The 13556-nt window shown below is 37.8% G+C and overlaps 1 long non-coding RNA gene across 1 annotated transcript; it reads right to left on the bottom strand.

The window, feature by feature from the left end:
- Positions 1 to 11493: 11493 nt before the first annotated feature.
- Positions 11494 to 13438, bottom strand: LOC121042686 (uncharacterized). The gene is made up of 2 exons (XR_005796384.1): positions 13302 to 13438; positions 11494 to 13189 (listed from the first exon to the last, which is right to left on the bottom strand). It is a non-coding gene; the product is annotated as an uncharacterized LOC121042686 (long non-coding RNA).
- Positions 13439 to 13556: the final 118 nt, after the last annotated feature.

Raw genomic sequence — 13556 nt, forward strand, 5'->3', positions numbered from 1 at the left:
TTACATCATGCAATTTAAATATGTACAATTTTGTCTGTCGATTATACCTCAATAAAGCTGATAAAAAATCATGAATGTTGTTTTTAAAAATAAATAAATGTTGGGGGGCGCCTGGGTGGCGCAGTCGGTTAGGCGTCCGACTTCAGCCAGGTCACGATCTTGCGGTCCGTGAGTTCGAGCCCCGCGTCGGGCTCTGGGCTGATGGCCCAGAGCCTGGAGCCTGTTTCCAATTCTGTGTCTCCCTCTCTCTCTGCCCCTCCCCCGTTCATGCTGTGTCTCTCTCTGTCCCAAAAATAAATAAACGTTGAAAAAAAAAATTATAAAAAAATAATAATAATAATAAATAAATGTTAAATAATTACTATATGGTAGTTTCATGTAATATTTGAAGAATGACTTAAATGTTGAAAAATTAATCACTATATAAGGATAAAAGAATGGAACTGTCTGAGAAAATATGTAAATAGAGCAGTAGTAACCAGACAAATGGTTATAGCTGAAACTTCAATACTGTTAAAAAATAATATAGGGGCGCCTGGGTGGCTCAGTCAGTTGAGCGTCTGACTTTGGCTCAGGTCATGATCTCACAGTTCCTGAGTTTGAGCCCCGCATCAGATCCTCTGTCTCCGTCTCTCTCTCTGCCCCTTCCCTGCTAGTGCTATCTCAAAAATAAACAAACATTAAAAAAAAATGTAGTTTTTCATTGTTTTTTCTACTTGATAATTTATAGCTTTTGTTTAAAAGGTAAATTATTATAATTTGTAGCTGTTTACAAAATCAAATTAATTTTTCTTTAAAATCTAAGAGAGTAAAGTGTTGGAAATATTCGATGTGTTTTTGTTTTTCCTTTCCCAGAGCTTTTCATTCTTAATTCTATTTACCATGCTACTCCAAACAGGCACCACTGATTACTTAATTTGACTATAATCAAAATGCTAGAAATAAAGTACTTTAATCACGTCTTAAGACTTCCTTGATATAAACATCACAATGACAAAATCTGATTTTTCCCCCACCGTGATAGATAATGCTGATTTAAGTTAAAATCTAATTTTTTAAAACAAGATTAAGGACATTACATGAATTCCTTCAGAGACAATAACAATCTGGCCAAGAAAATTACATTACCCAGTGCACTATCCTAACCATATTGGCTGGGGGGAGTGAGTAATTACCACAACAAACAATGGAGTTGATTTTCAACAGCAGTTCCCTCTCTGTTTCCTATTTGAACTCTTGCTACTTATGTTGAAAATTGTGTATTATCTTCTGATGCATTCTGCCTCATTACTTAGATTCCCAAACTCTCAGGTTCCTCTAAAATCTAACTTCTCTTTCACCTTTTATTTCCTGTTTATTCTCTGTTAGCATACTAAGTACTTTGACAGTAGCAACCCAATCAAGTGTCTCTGATACCAATTCCTTGTACACTGGTGGGAAACAATTTTAAAAATGGAAGAGACGTCAGGAGAAAATCCTGCATTTAGAAAAATGAAGCCAAATTCATTTTATAAAGGAGATAAGTAAAGAAGCAAAATTTTTTTAATAAGTTTTTTAAATGTTTATTTATATTTGAGAAAGAGAGAGAGAGAGACAGAGTGCGTGAGTAGGGGATGGGCAGAGAGAGACAGAATCTGAAGCAGGCTTCAGGCTCTGAGCTGTCAACACAGAGCCCTACGCAGGGCTCTAACTCATGAGCCACTCAGATCATTACCTAGGCCGAAGTCAATGCTTAACCAATGGAGCCACTCAGGTGCTCCAAGAAGCAAATCTTGAGATCCAGCAAATAATATTTTCAGTTGACCCAAAGTATACTTAACCCAAAATAGGTTATTAGGATTTGTCATTTTTTTTCATTGATTATCAAACTTTCAAAAGTCATCACTGTCAATATTCTTACCTCTATTCTAGAATATTAAAAATAACATGTAGGAGGAGAAGGGTCAGAAGCCACCCTAATGTATCATTTTCCTTACCCATGTGAAACTCTTCATTTAAATAAATTCTTCAAATTCTACCAAATGGAGATATTCAGGTTAACAATAGTTCTCAAAATGTGAAAATCTTAGAAAAGCTTAAGACGCATTTATTAACTATGGTCATTCATTTTGTCTCAAGTAAGTTTAATAAACAATTGTTTTCAACACCTGACTGAGATGCTTAGGAGCAACTGTTTCTCTCTCCCTCCTTTTTTTTTTTTTTCTTTGATGGTGTGGGTAGGAGGATGGGGTAGAGGTATATAATTGTGAGGTCCGGATCTGCTTAGTATAAGCGAAGAGAACAACTCTGGATAAAGAGAGAAGAGCATAAATGTTTGATTTGCCTGCGGCTTGTGGGAAAGACTATCAAAAGGTGGGAGGGGCACGTGGAAGGGAAGACAGGAGGGCCCTGAAAAGAAACTCCGCTTTTTCCACGGTTTTGTCTAAAGTGGTTACTCATGTAATGACAACAAAGTATCATCCTTAGTTGACTCTATCGGAGTTAATGGGCTCGTTTCATTTGCCATGGATTTTTCCCTCCACAGGAGATCCGGACCAGGAACCTACCTACATCTGCTTCAAATCATGCATCGTACAGAATCTCTGGGCAGCAAGGGACTGGGGGTGGCATGTGGCATCTGTGCCACAGGTAGGAGATGGCTAACCCTTGTTCAAGGTCACACCGGTAAGCAAACAGCCTGGAAAACGCTGTTTCTCTTGGAAATGCCTGCTCCACTTATTCTGAAACGTTGACTCCCTATGTTTCATTCAGATTTTTGCCTGCTTATTACCTTCTCAGATCTAGACCATCCTGGACAAATCTGAACAGATTCCCACCCCCATCCCAACCACCCTATTATTCTCTATAATAGCACACTTGGTTTCTTTATAGTAATTAATACAACTTGTACTTGTCTACTCATCTGTTTACTTGTATATAAAATATTACCTTGTTTGGTACAAGTAAATAATAAGCCTTGATAAAAAGAATATGCCTTTGTACTGGTCTTCATGTTTATATTTTGTAAATATTTATTTAGCACCTATGGTATTTCAAGAAATATTTGTAGCACAAGAGATCAATGGGACACAAGCCAAACCTAGTTCCTTATTAAAGCTGAAAATATATTAGTGAATACTGACTGGGAATTTAATAATTGCAACTTAAATTGTATTTTTTTTTTTTTAAGTGGGCTCCATGTTCAACATGGGGCTTGAACTCACGACCCTGACATTAAGAGTCACGTGCTCTACCAACTGAGCCAGCCAGGCACCACTTAAATTGTATTTGCTTCAAGTTTATTTATTTATTTTTGAAAGAGAGAGCAAGCAGAAGAGGGGCAGAGAGAGAGAGGGAGAGAGAGAATCCCAGGCAGGTTCCACACCGTCAGCACAGAACCTGATGTGGGGCTTGAACTGATGAGCCGAGAGATCATGATCTGAGCTGAAATCAAGAGTTGGATACGTAACTGACTGAGCCACCCAGGCACCCATAAATTGTATTTTTTTTTATATACACATACTTTTTTGCCTGTTTAGAATCAAAGAATATTTTTCACTTCCACAGGTAACTGTGCTTTCTCTCATTTTCCTTGATACATGGGGTCTTCTTGGCCTGGTTTTTATTTTACCACCTGTGGTAGACACATGGATACAGAAAGCAGTTCATATTTAACTCTGTTATGAGAAAACCCTGTGCAAGTGCCATGTAAATAGCAACTGATCCCTGGTCTCTGTGATGAGGACACAACAGGAAATGGAAAGACATGGGGAGCTGGAGAAAACATGCCCCAAATAAAGGTTGCCACACCACGGCTGCTCTGTAATTTTACTGTTTGTGAGAGCTCAGTTTTTCAAGAGAAGCTAGAAGTCTGGGTTGGATTTTATTTATATTAAAGTATCCGATTTTTAAATTGTTTGGGCTAATTAAGTGAAATGTGGCAACACCAGGCAGGTCAAACAAATATGATGTTAGACCATATTCAGCCCTCTTGATATCTGTTTCCTCCATCCTAATGTTCATTAGGATTTCTCATTTTCAACTGATAAGCCTCTTTGACCGCTAACACTCGGGACATTTAAAGGCAGGTAACTTTCTATTTCTTCCTTTCACAGTACGTAACAGGTACTTACAAAATATTAGTTGCGTAGACTGACTGAATGAAATCATTCACACTTTGTAATGTGGCTCAAAAGTCAGTTATTTCTCTGAAGTGAGAAAAATTGAATAATAAAAATGTATTTACATATTTGATAACCGTAACAGTGAACAATTTTGAGCACTTTCTATGTACTAGGTGCTTTGAGGTCTTGCCCTAGTAAATCATTATGATGATTCTGTGTAGTAAGACTATCATTGTCCCTAACTTGTCCAAAGAGTTAGTAAGCTACAGAGTTATTAAAAGGGAAGAGATATAAAATAATCTAATTCTGACTCCAAGTCCCAAGTATCAATCACTTAATTATTATTCCATGTTCATTTGTATTAAAGAACAACCATAACATAATAAAGACCTATGAAACAAATATTGTTTTGTTCTGGAAACTGACACTGGTTTTTGCATCAGCTACGTAATCTAAGAGAACAGAGATATAATGCGAGGTAAGAACTTGGAAAAATCCAAGGACTTTTGGAGAAGTTGTAGGTTGAGAAGGAAAACACAAGGCCCCAGAATGGGACGAAAGACTCGCTTTAATCAAAAGCGATGAAAAGTGGAGTGCTAGGAATCAGAAAAAAAGCTATCTGGAAAAGTTTTTTTCGAATCCTGGCTGCATATTAGAGTCATCCGGGAAGTTTTTAAAAAAAGACTCCTGCCTGGTTGCAAGGGCAGACTCTTTGAGAAAGAGACCACAACATCAGCATTAGAAACAAAACTAATCAAAACTCTTTAGATGGTTCCAAAATACAGCCGGATGGAAATTTCTGCCTCAGATTATCTAGTGATAGTCAAACTAAACTCTTAGAGGATCCTCAGAAGTGCCTCAAGTTTAGGGAAGAGTAGGTCGGACTTCATGCCGCTCGTTCCCGTCAGTCTCATTGGCTCTGCTTTGATCTGTTTCGTATACTGGGCTTCTGCATTAGATTTCATTTGAAAAAATAGTTTTGTAGTAAAAAATAAAGAGATGGCTTTTCATCCTTCTATCCCCCTCAGTTTTAAATTGGAAACTGAGGAATAAAGGGGCCAATACAGAGGCTGCCACAAGACACGTGGATTTCAAGAACCCATCTCCGTGGCTTTGATCAGAGACAGAGAGACACGTAGAAATGAGGTGTCAGGCACTGGACACCGGAATGCCGCCTCAGTGCCACGCGCAGTCTCCATAGATGTCCTCGTCAGTGGTGACAGTTGAAATAACAGAAAAACCAGCCGGCTCAGTTAATCTTGGGCAAGTTCCTATAAATGATGGAAACTAATTTCCATCCAGAATCCTATAAGAGACAGAACACAGTATTCCAGTGTTCCAGTCTTTGAGATTTCTTTCAACTTCAGGAAGAACTTGGACTGGATGCTGAGTACCAGTTGTCAAGTCACTACACCAGGCTCCACCATGTTAGGACTCTTAAATGCCACGTGATTGTTCAGCGATAAGCAAAGGTCAAAAGTGAAAAACAAATATGAAGGAAAAAAAAATAACTTAGCAAAAAGGATTTAAAAATGGGCAAGGAAACAAAAATGAAAGATTTAAAAAAACTGCAACTGAAAAAACTTGAAAAAGCTGAAATACAATATAAATTAAGACACGTACTAGAAAGTTAAAAGGCCAAAAGAGAAAGTTCTATAAGGTGTTTCTTTTTCACTTACTGGTATTCTGTTAATTACCATTGGGTAAAACCTCAGTATAGAGACAAGATCTGATCTTTTGTCTTCTAATTACTACTGATGACTGATTTGAGTCTGAGAATATTGATAATAAAGTCAATGGACAATGTTTTCCATTGTAGGACAATGTTTTCATAACTGTATGAAGATGAAAGAGACCTTAAATTTTCTTTTTTTGTCTTTATTATTGCTAAATGGTCATCTAGTCCATGTTTGATTTATTAAAATGTTTACTAAATGGCTTTTGTGTGCTAAGTACTATATTAGGTAATGAGGACAAAAATGTGAAGACGACAGATCTAGTTAGACATATCTGTGCTTCGTGGAGGTATATTCAAATACAGAAAAAAGATAAAAAGTAAAAGTATTGTAAGGGGAAAGAACCAGGGCACTTACAATAGGGAATGAATGGATAAAAACTGTGCATTACTTTAGATACAGTGGTCAAAGAGTGATGGCAGATCAATATTTCCAGTGGTGAGAAAGCACTATTTCCAAAGGCACTCCATTTCTGAGGGAAGAGAAAGTGTGAGAGTTCAAGGTACCACAGTCCAGAATGGCTTAAACAGATTATAACAGAATGTGGCATGGGATGAGACTGGAGATGGCCTTGAGGAGCATATTAAGAAATGTACACTTTAGGGTGCCTGGGTGGCTCAGTCTAAATTAAGCATCTGACCTTGGCTCAGGTCATGATCTCACAGTTCACGGGTTCAAGCCCTGTGTCGGGCTTTTTGCGGGCAGCACGGAGCCCACTTAGGATTCTCTCTCTCTGCCTTTCCCAATGCTCTCACGCTCTTTCTCTCTCTCAAAATAAATAAACATATAGGAAAAAACAGAGTTGAAACTCGTAAATTTGTGTTGAATTTTACAAAGATCACTTATATTGTGTATAAAGAATAAACTTCAGCGGTGCCTCAGTGGCTCAGTCGGTTAAGTGTCCAACTTCAGCTCGGGTCATGATCTTATGCAGAAGGTAAAGTGATGGACAGTGCCTTGAGATAAGTGACATATACTTATCATGGGACCCCCCTCTCCTCCACCACTGGCAGGGGTCTCAGGCAGCTTGTTGGTTAGGTGATGAATCTCTGATAAATGAAACACAGCAGTTTTGACCTGAATGATAATAAAAGTCAGCATTACAGAATATTTTTCCCACGTCAAAGAAGCACCCAGTGAAAAACTTTTAGGCATCAAGATGCTTGGTTTTTCTAGAAACAGAAAAAAAGACCAAGATGGCTGAAGTTCTGGGATTGGGAATAGATGAAATCAGAGATGAAGGAACAAAAACATGTGGGGTCTTCTATGAGGTGGAGTGGTGCCATTTACTGAGATTAAAAAGAAATTCTGGAAATGCAGAAATGTTATTCAAAAAAGAACAAAAACCCAAACAAAAAACCTGGGGTACAAATTTAGAGAAAACCCAACCATTTAGCATGTTAAGTCCAAAGTACTTGTGGGGCAATCCAAGTGAAGTCACCCAGGAGGCTGGCACCTGGGAGAAAAGTCCAGTTGGCACATAGATGTAGTAATTGAAGCCATGGGAGTTGGAAGTTGGGAGAGTGTATAAAGTGAGAAACAGGCCTGGGACAGAGTCCTAAGGGACCCAGCAAATTTCAGTGAGAGAGAAGGAGCAGTTAGAACCAAAGAAGAAAAAGTAGGAGAGGGTGTGTCACAGAAGCCAAGGGAGGAGATAGGTAACACTCAATTTAACAAGGATATACATAATATCAGATGGTGGTAACTGTTAAGGAGAGAAATCAATCAAGGTAAATAGGGAAATAGGAAAGGTGGGTGGGGAGAGCACATTTCTTCTTTCCTTTTAAATGGTGGGACAAGGCAGGCTTCATTGACATTTGAATAGAAATGTGGGCAGAAGTGATAGCCAGTAGTGTCTAATATTGCTGAGAAGCAAATTACAAGCTGAAAAGTGGTAATTTTTGACAGTTGGTTTATGTGATGGGAAAATATGCAGCAGTTAAAAATGTTTTTGAAGAATAAATGACTTGGAGAAATGTCTGTATTATAATTGCAAGTGAATAAAAAGCAGAAATTTATATATATTATTAGCCTAAATTTGAAAAGTAATTTAAACATAATTTCCAGAAGGAAATATCCTGTTCTGAGGGCATCTATGCATGGTGGGATAATGGGTAACACTTATCTCTATCATGTTCAAAGTTTCTGCAGAGATGTTTTTAATTAAAAAAAAATAAAATGTTTTTATTTTGCTGTGAACATGACACATGATAAAGAATAAGGAGTTATTCTAAAAAGCTACCATCCAGGCGTGCTTGGGTGGCTTAGTTGGTTGAGCGACTAAGAAATATATGTATGTGTGTGTGTGTGTGTGTGTGTGTGTGTGTGTGTGTACACATATATATTTTTATCATTATGGCAGCTTTTAGGACAAGAGGCTCAAAATCGCCAACTAATTAAAACCAAGGCTCAATTTCCTTCAGCAGTGCATGTAACTCTTATGAGCTTTGCAGTTGAGTGTGACCCTTGAATATCAATCTCATTTCATAATTGGTTGCACGATCTCTCTCAAATATGCAGTTTGGTCAAACAAAAAAAACACTCAGTTTTCCTATACTCTCTTGGCATAGAGATTTATACTAACAATTAGTCTTACTGAGAGTTAATATTTGGGGCAGGCAGTCTAGATTTCAACTTGCTCTATTCCATTTTGGGAACATTCTCTTGCTGTCCCAGACAGGACAACAAAATAACAGCTGCTAGTAAGCCAGACCTGCTGGCTCAGTGCTAACAGTAAGGAAAGAAGCTTGTGGCACCTGGGTGGCTCAGTTGGTTGAGTGTCCACCTTCCACTCAAGTCATAATATCACAGTGAGTTCGAGCCCCATATCAGGTTTTCTGCTGTCAGCCTGCCAGCACAAAGCCTGCTTCAGATCTTCTGTCCCCCTTCCCCTGCTTGCACTCTCTCAAAAATAAACATTAAAAAGAAAAAAAAAAAAAGGCGAGGAATGGGGCGCCTGGGTGGCTCAGTCGGTTGAATGTCTGACTTCAGCTCAGGTCACAATCTCGCGGTTCGTGGGTTTGAGCCCTGCGTCGGGCTCTGTGCTGACAGCTCAGGGCCTGGAGCCTGTTTTGGATTCTGTGTCTCCCTCTCTCTCTGCTCCTCTCCTGCTCACACTCTGTCTCTCTCTCAAAAATAAAGATTAAGCAGTTTTTTTTTAAAGGCTGGGGGAGAAAGGAAAGAAGCAAACCCCTCTTGAGTTCTTGATAACCATGCACACGTTTTTCAGGACCTTTGCAATAATCCTTAGTTCCTTGGGAGTCATCAGTGTTGCACCTTCTCAAAGCTGCATTCTTTGGCATGATTAGTGTAACTATGGCTTCCCAAATTCCAGTTGGAAAGATACTTAACAAAACCATGTTGAATTACAGTCCAAATTCACTTCTTGCAGATTATGTTTGTGAAATTGCTTACTACAATTTATTAGTAACCCTCAAATCAGAACTTCTGTTGCTTTCATGGGCATGTGTATGTTGCAGAGTAGCAGCAAATCTGTCATCAGACATGTATGGGCCCAAATGAAGTGAGACCAGGTGACACTGTCTTATTTCTGCTCTCATACTGTAAACAAGTGCCCTTTTCATGGTATATATTTTTTGCATTATATATTTTTGCATGGTATATTTTTTTGTTGGTGATTTTGCTGTTTAAAATGGTCCCTAAGTATAGTGCTGTGTAGTGGTTGTTCCTAAATGCAAGAAGGCACTGATGTACCTTACTGAGAAAATGTTAGATAATATTTGTTCAGGCCATGAGCTGTTGGTTGAGTTTAATGTTAGTGAATCAACAACAGATTCTAAATTAAATACCTTAAAACAAGGTTATGTATTGATCAATTGATGAAAATATGACCAGAGGTTCACAGGAACCCAATCCTAGATTCCTCCCAGATGCAATGCTACAATATTCACTAATTCAGTGTTTGACTTTATAGAAATAACTGCGAGTAATAAAAATAAACTATATACAATTACATAGTAGTGAACTAGAAATTAGAATATTTAGGACAATAGGTGTGCCATTTAGAGCTTTAAAATTATAAATTTAAAAGACTCCATACAAAAAATATCGTATTACTCCATTATTACTCATCTCTAAGTATATGGCTGACTGTAGTGCATTGTTTTTCATGTTGAATTCAACTGAACTATAAATCTCAATCTTCTATTCCTCTGTAATACCTACCCACCTCCTTTCCTTTTTCCTCCTATTTCTTATCATCCTTTCCAGGGTAATTGCTCATGGCCTCAAATACTGTCTTCCAATCAGAAAACTCAAACCTAAATTTCTAATCTTTACATCTTTTCTGGCTCTGGATTTCTATTCCAAATGCCTGACATATCCACATATTTCCCTGTTACAAATCATGCCCAATTTTACAAACAAAACTCATTTTTCCCCCTCCATAAGCCATTCTCTTCTGCGTATATACCTCATCTCAAGTAATGAACTTTCTTATCATATAAACCAGAAGTTTACTCTCACAAAAATCATTTTTTTTTTTAAATTTGCATCCTAGTTAGTTAGCATATAGTGCAACAATGATTTCAGGAGATTCCTTAGTGCCCCTTACCCATTTAGCCCATCCTCCCTCCCACACCCCCTCCAGTAACCCTGTTTGTTCTCCATATTTGAGTCTCTTATGTTTTGTCCCCCTCCTTTTATATTATTTTTGCTTCCCTTCCCTTATGTTCATCTGTTTTGTATCAAAGTCCTCAAATGAGTGAAGTCATATGATATTTGTCTTTTCTCACACAATCTTTTCTTAAAAAAAAAAATTGTTTATTTTTGAGGTGGGGGGAGGGTCAGAGGGAGAGAGACAGGGAGACACAGAATCTGAAGCAGGCTCCAAGCTCTGAGCTGTCAGCACAGAATTTGATGCAGGGCTCGAACTCACGAACCGTGAGATCATGACCTGAGCCCAAGTCAAAGAGTCGGACACTCAACCGAACCACCTAGGTGCCCCTCAGTGAGAAACTTTATAGATGCTTAATATATTTTATAATCTAATCCTACGTTATTAGCCTGAGATCCATTTCTAACAAGCTCCTAGGCAATGCTGAAGACCATAATTTTCACAGAGACCACAAAGCAGGAAGTATTATATGGAAGTCTAAGAAAGAGATGACACTTTAGTAAGTTTTTGTATGGGGGGCAGGTGTGGTGGTAAGACTTAGACCGGAAGGTAACTAAATTTAGAAACTCCAGTTACTAAGTCTATCTTATTAGGTGCATATTCAGCTCTTCACCTAATGTTCCTTGTTCCTTGCCTTTTATGCATCCATCCCACAACATGTAATGTAGAACATCCTTTATTGTAGCATTTCATGAATTACCAGTGTTTGTTGTAATTTTCTCTTTGCCCAAGTTATTTAAGAACATTCCAAAAATTCCAAGTGTGTGATTTTCCAACATCTAGTCTTAGCTTCAAGGCTGTTTTGCAATGTGGTCATTTGTGCAATGTGATCATACATTAAAGTTTTCTCTGTATCCTAACGTTAGATCATTTAGACATGTTTCAGGATAATCTGAAAATACAAATGAAGTAGCAAAGTAATACCTACTATACATACATACACACACACACACTCCTATTTAATTACTTTATCTCCTTTCACTTACTTTACTAAGGACTATGAACGTTTAAGAATCCATCAGTTTTTGCCATATGTATGTTAAGAATTACTTTATTAAATACATAAAATGCAACAATTTTAAGTCTACACTTAAAATGACTTACGTACACATCAGTAAAACTACCACTCAGATACTGAACATCTTACATATGAATGCCACGTTATTTACCACACAAAGCTTAAATATTACATCCTACAGCTTTATACTTTGTTATAGCTTAAATTCTGATAAAAACGTTGCTCCTACTTCAATTTCTAGGACTTTGTTTCCTTGCTGTTTTTCACACTTCCTCTCCAATCCATAAAGCTGGTATATTCTAATTTACCCATAACCTTATTTCAGTGCCAAATTTACTTATAATGAACTACTACATGAAGCAGGAACTACTGCTTTTCCCTGGACAAGATGTACATAAAACAAAGTTTTCATCTACCACCTCCCCAACCAGGAATTTAGAAATTTTCTTTTTACACAGTATTCACATTACAGATAAAATGGTTACTTTTTTCCCCTCTATAATTAGAGGACACAAAACTGTACCGATTTCCCATTTTGTCAGATTAACACTTGGAATGCCTTTACTGTGTCCTGTCCACACTGACAAAGCCCTTTTATTTTACTTATGTTTAGCTGAAGAGCTTGCATATCTTTGTCTACAATGCATACTAAAAATAACAGCTCTTACTTGCTTTCTAAATTAAACATTTACCACACCTTTGTAGTTTAAAATGAGAGAAAGTGAAATTTTACATTTAACTTACAAATCTATTTTTTGCACTTAGTCTTATAACCCCACATATAACAAGTTAATCTTAAGGCTGTTTAACTAGCTTTAATGTTTACCCAGTTTTTTTTTTTTTTACCCTATTTTTTTCATACAATTGCTTCACTACCCTTGAATTAACTTATGGTTTTTATGAGTTGCAGTAACGTCATTTAACAAATTTTTCAAGGACAGCATTTGGGTGATACACTTTATACTTTTAACTCCTGAGTATCTGTAAATGTCTTCCAGTTGCCCTCGTATAGAAATAACTTAGCAGGATACAGAATTCTTGGCTCAAAATTATTTTCCCTTAAACCTCTGTAGACATTGCTTGTCTTTTTGGCATTCGGAGCTGCAAAAGAAATTTCAGGTCAGTCTGACTTTTACCCCTTTATGAGTAACCTGCTTTCTCTAAATACTTGTAGAATTTTTTATCTTCCAGTTTAACGTCACTAGGGTATGTCTAAGTGTTGCTTTCTTTTCGTTAAGTTCTGGTAGCCTATGAGCTTTTCTATTTGCCGATCTAGTTAGTCCCTCAAGTCTGGAAAATTTTCTACTATTGGTTCCTAAATTTTGTCTCTGCTTCAATTGCTTTGTCATCTATTTCAGGTATTCTTATTATGCGTAGATTGCATCTCTTGGACAGATTCTCTAGTTGTCTCTTCTATCTTTTCCCTTTTTTTCCTCATGCTTAGTTTCTTTTTTCATTTATTTCTGTAATTCGTTTTTGTGGCCGACCGGGTTTGCATGTTTCCGTTCTCTTTCAATTCTCTTATACTTTTCCAAGTGCTCTGACAGTAGCCTCTTTATCTTCGAGCATAGGTCTGTAAGCTTCTGTACCATATGATGGTCCATCCTTAAAACCTCTTCGGTTTCCACTTCTATATCCATTTCAAGAGGCGGCATTTTCTCAATTGTGAGCGGTTTCTGAACTCAGGTATTACGACCTTTAAAACAATGAACAAAACTTAATTCCCTACCGTTTGACTGACTCAGCCCAAAGATTCCCATGGATAATTATTAACAGTTTTACTTATATGTTTTCTTTTTCTTCCTTACCTTTTGAACAGCACGTCTCAGGAATTTGACCAAAAGAAACGATTAGAGAACGCCGTCCGTCTGAAGACCCAACGAAAGGTAACGAACTTCCAAAATGGCTCCCGTCACGTCATCACTGCGCGCCTCACGTCAGAGCCGGTAGCCGGACGCGTAGCTTTATTCCTGAAGGAGCTATAACGCGCTAGCCAATCACGAAGCAGCAAACTGCAGCGGTCAAGCCACACCCCCATGCGCTGTCGCGCCCCCCCCCCCACC

The sequence above is a fragment of the Herpailurus yagouaroundi genome, unplaced genomic scaffold, assembly GCF_014898765.1.
Source record: "Herpailurus yagouaroundi ecotype Mexico unplaced genomic scaffold, PumYag 186, whole genome shotgun sequence".
Taxonomy (NCBI): Eukaryota; Metazoa; Chordata; class Mammalia; order Carnivora; family Felidae; genus Herpailurus; species Herpailurus yagouaroundi.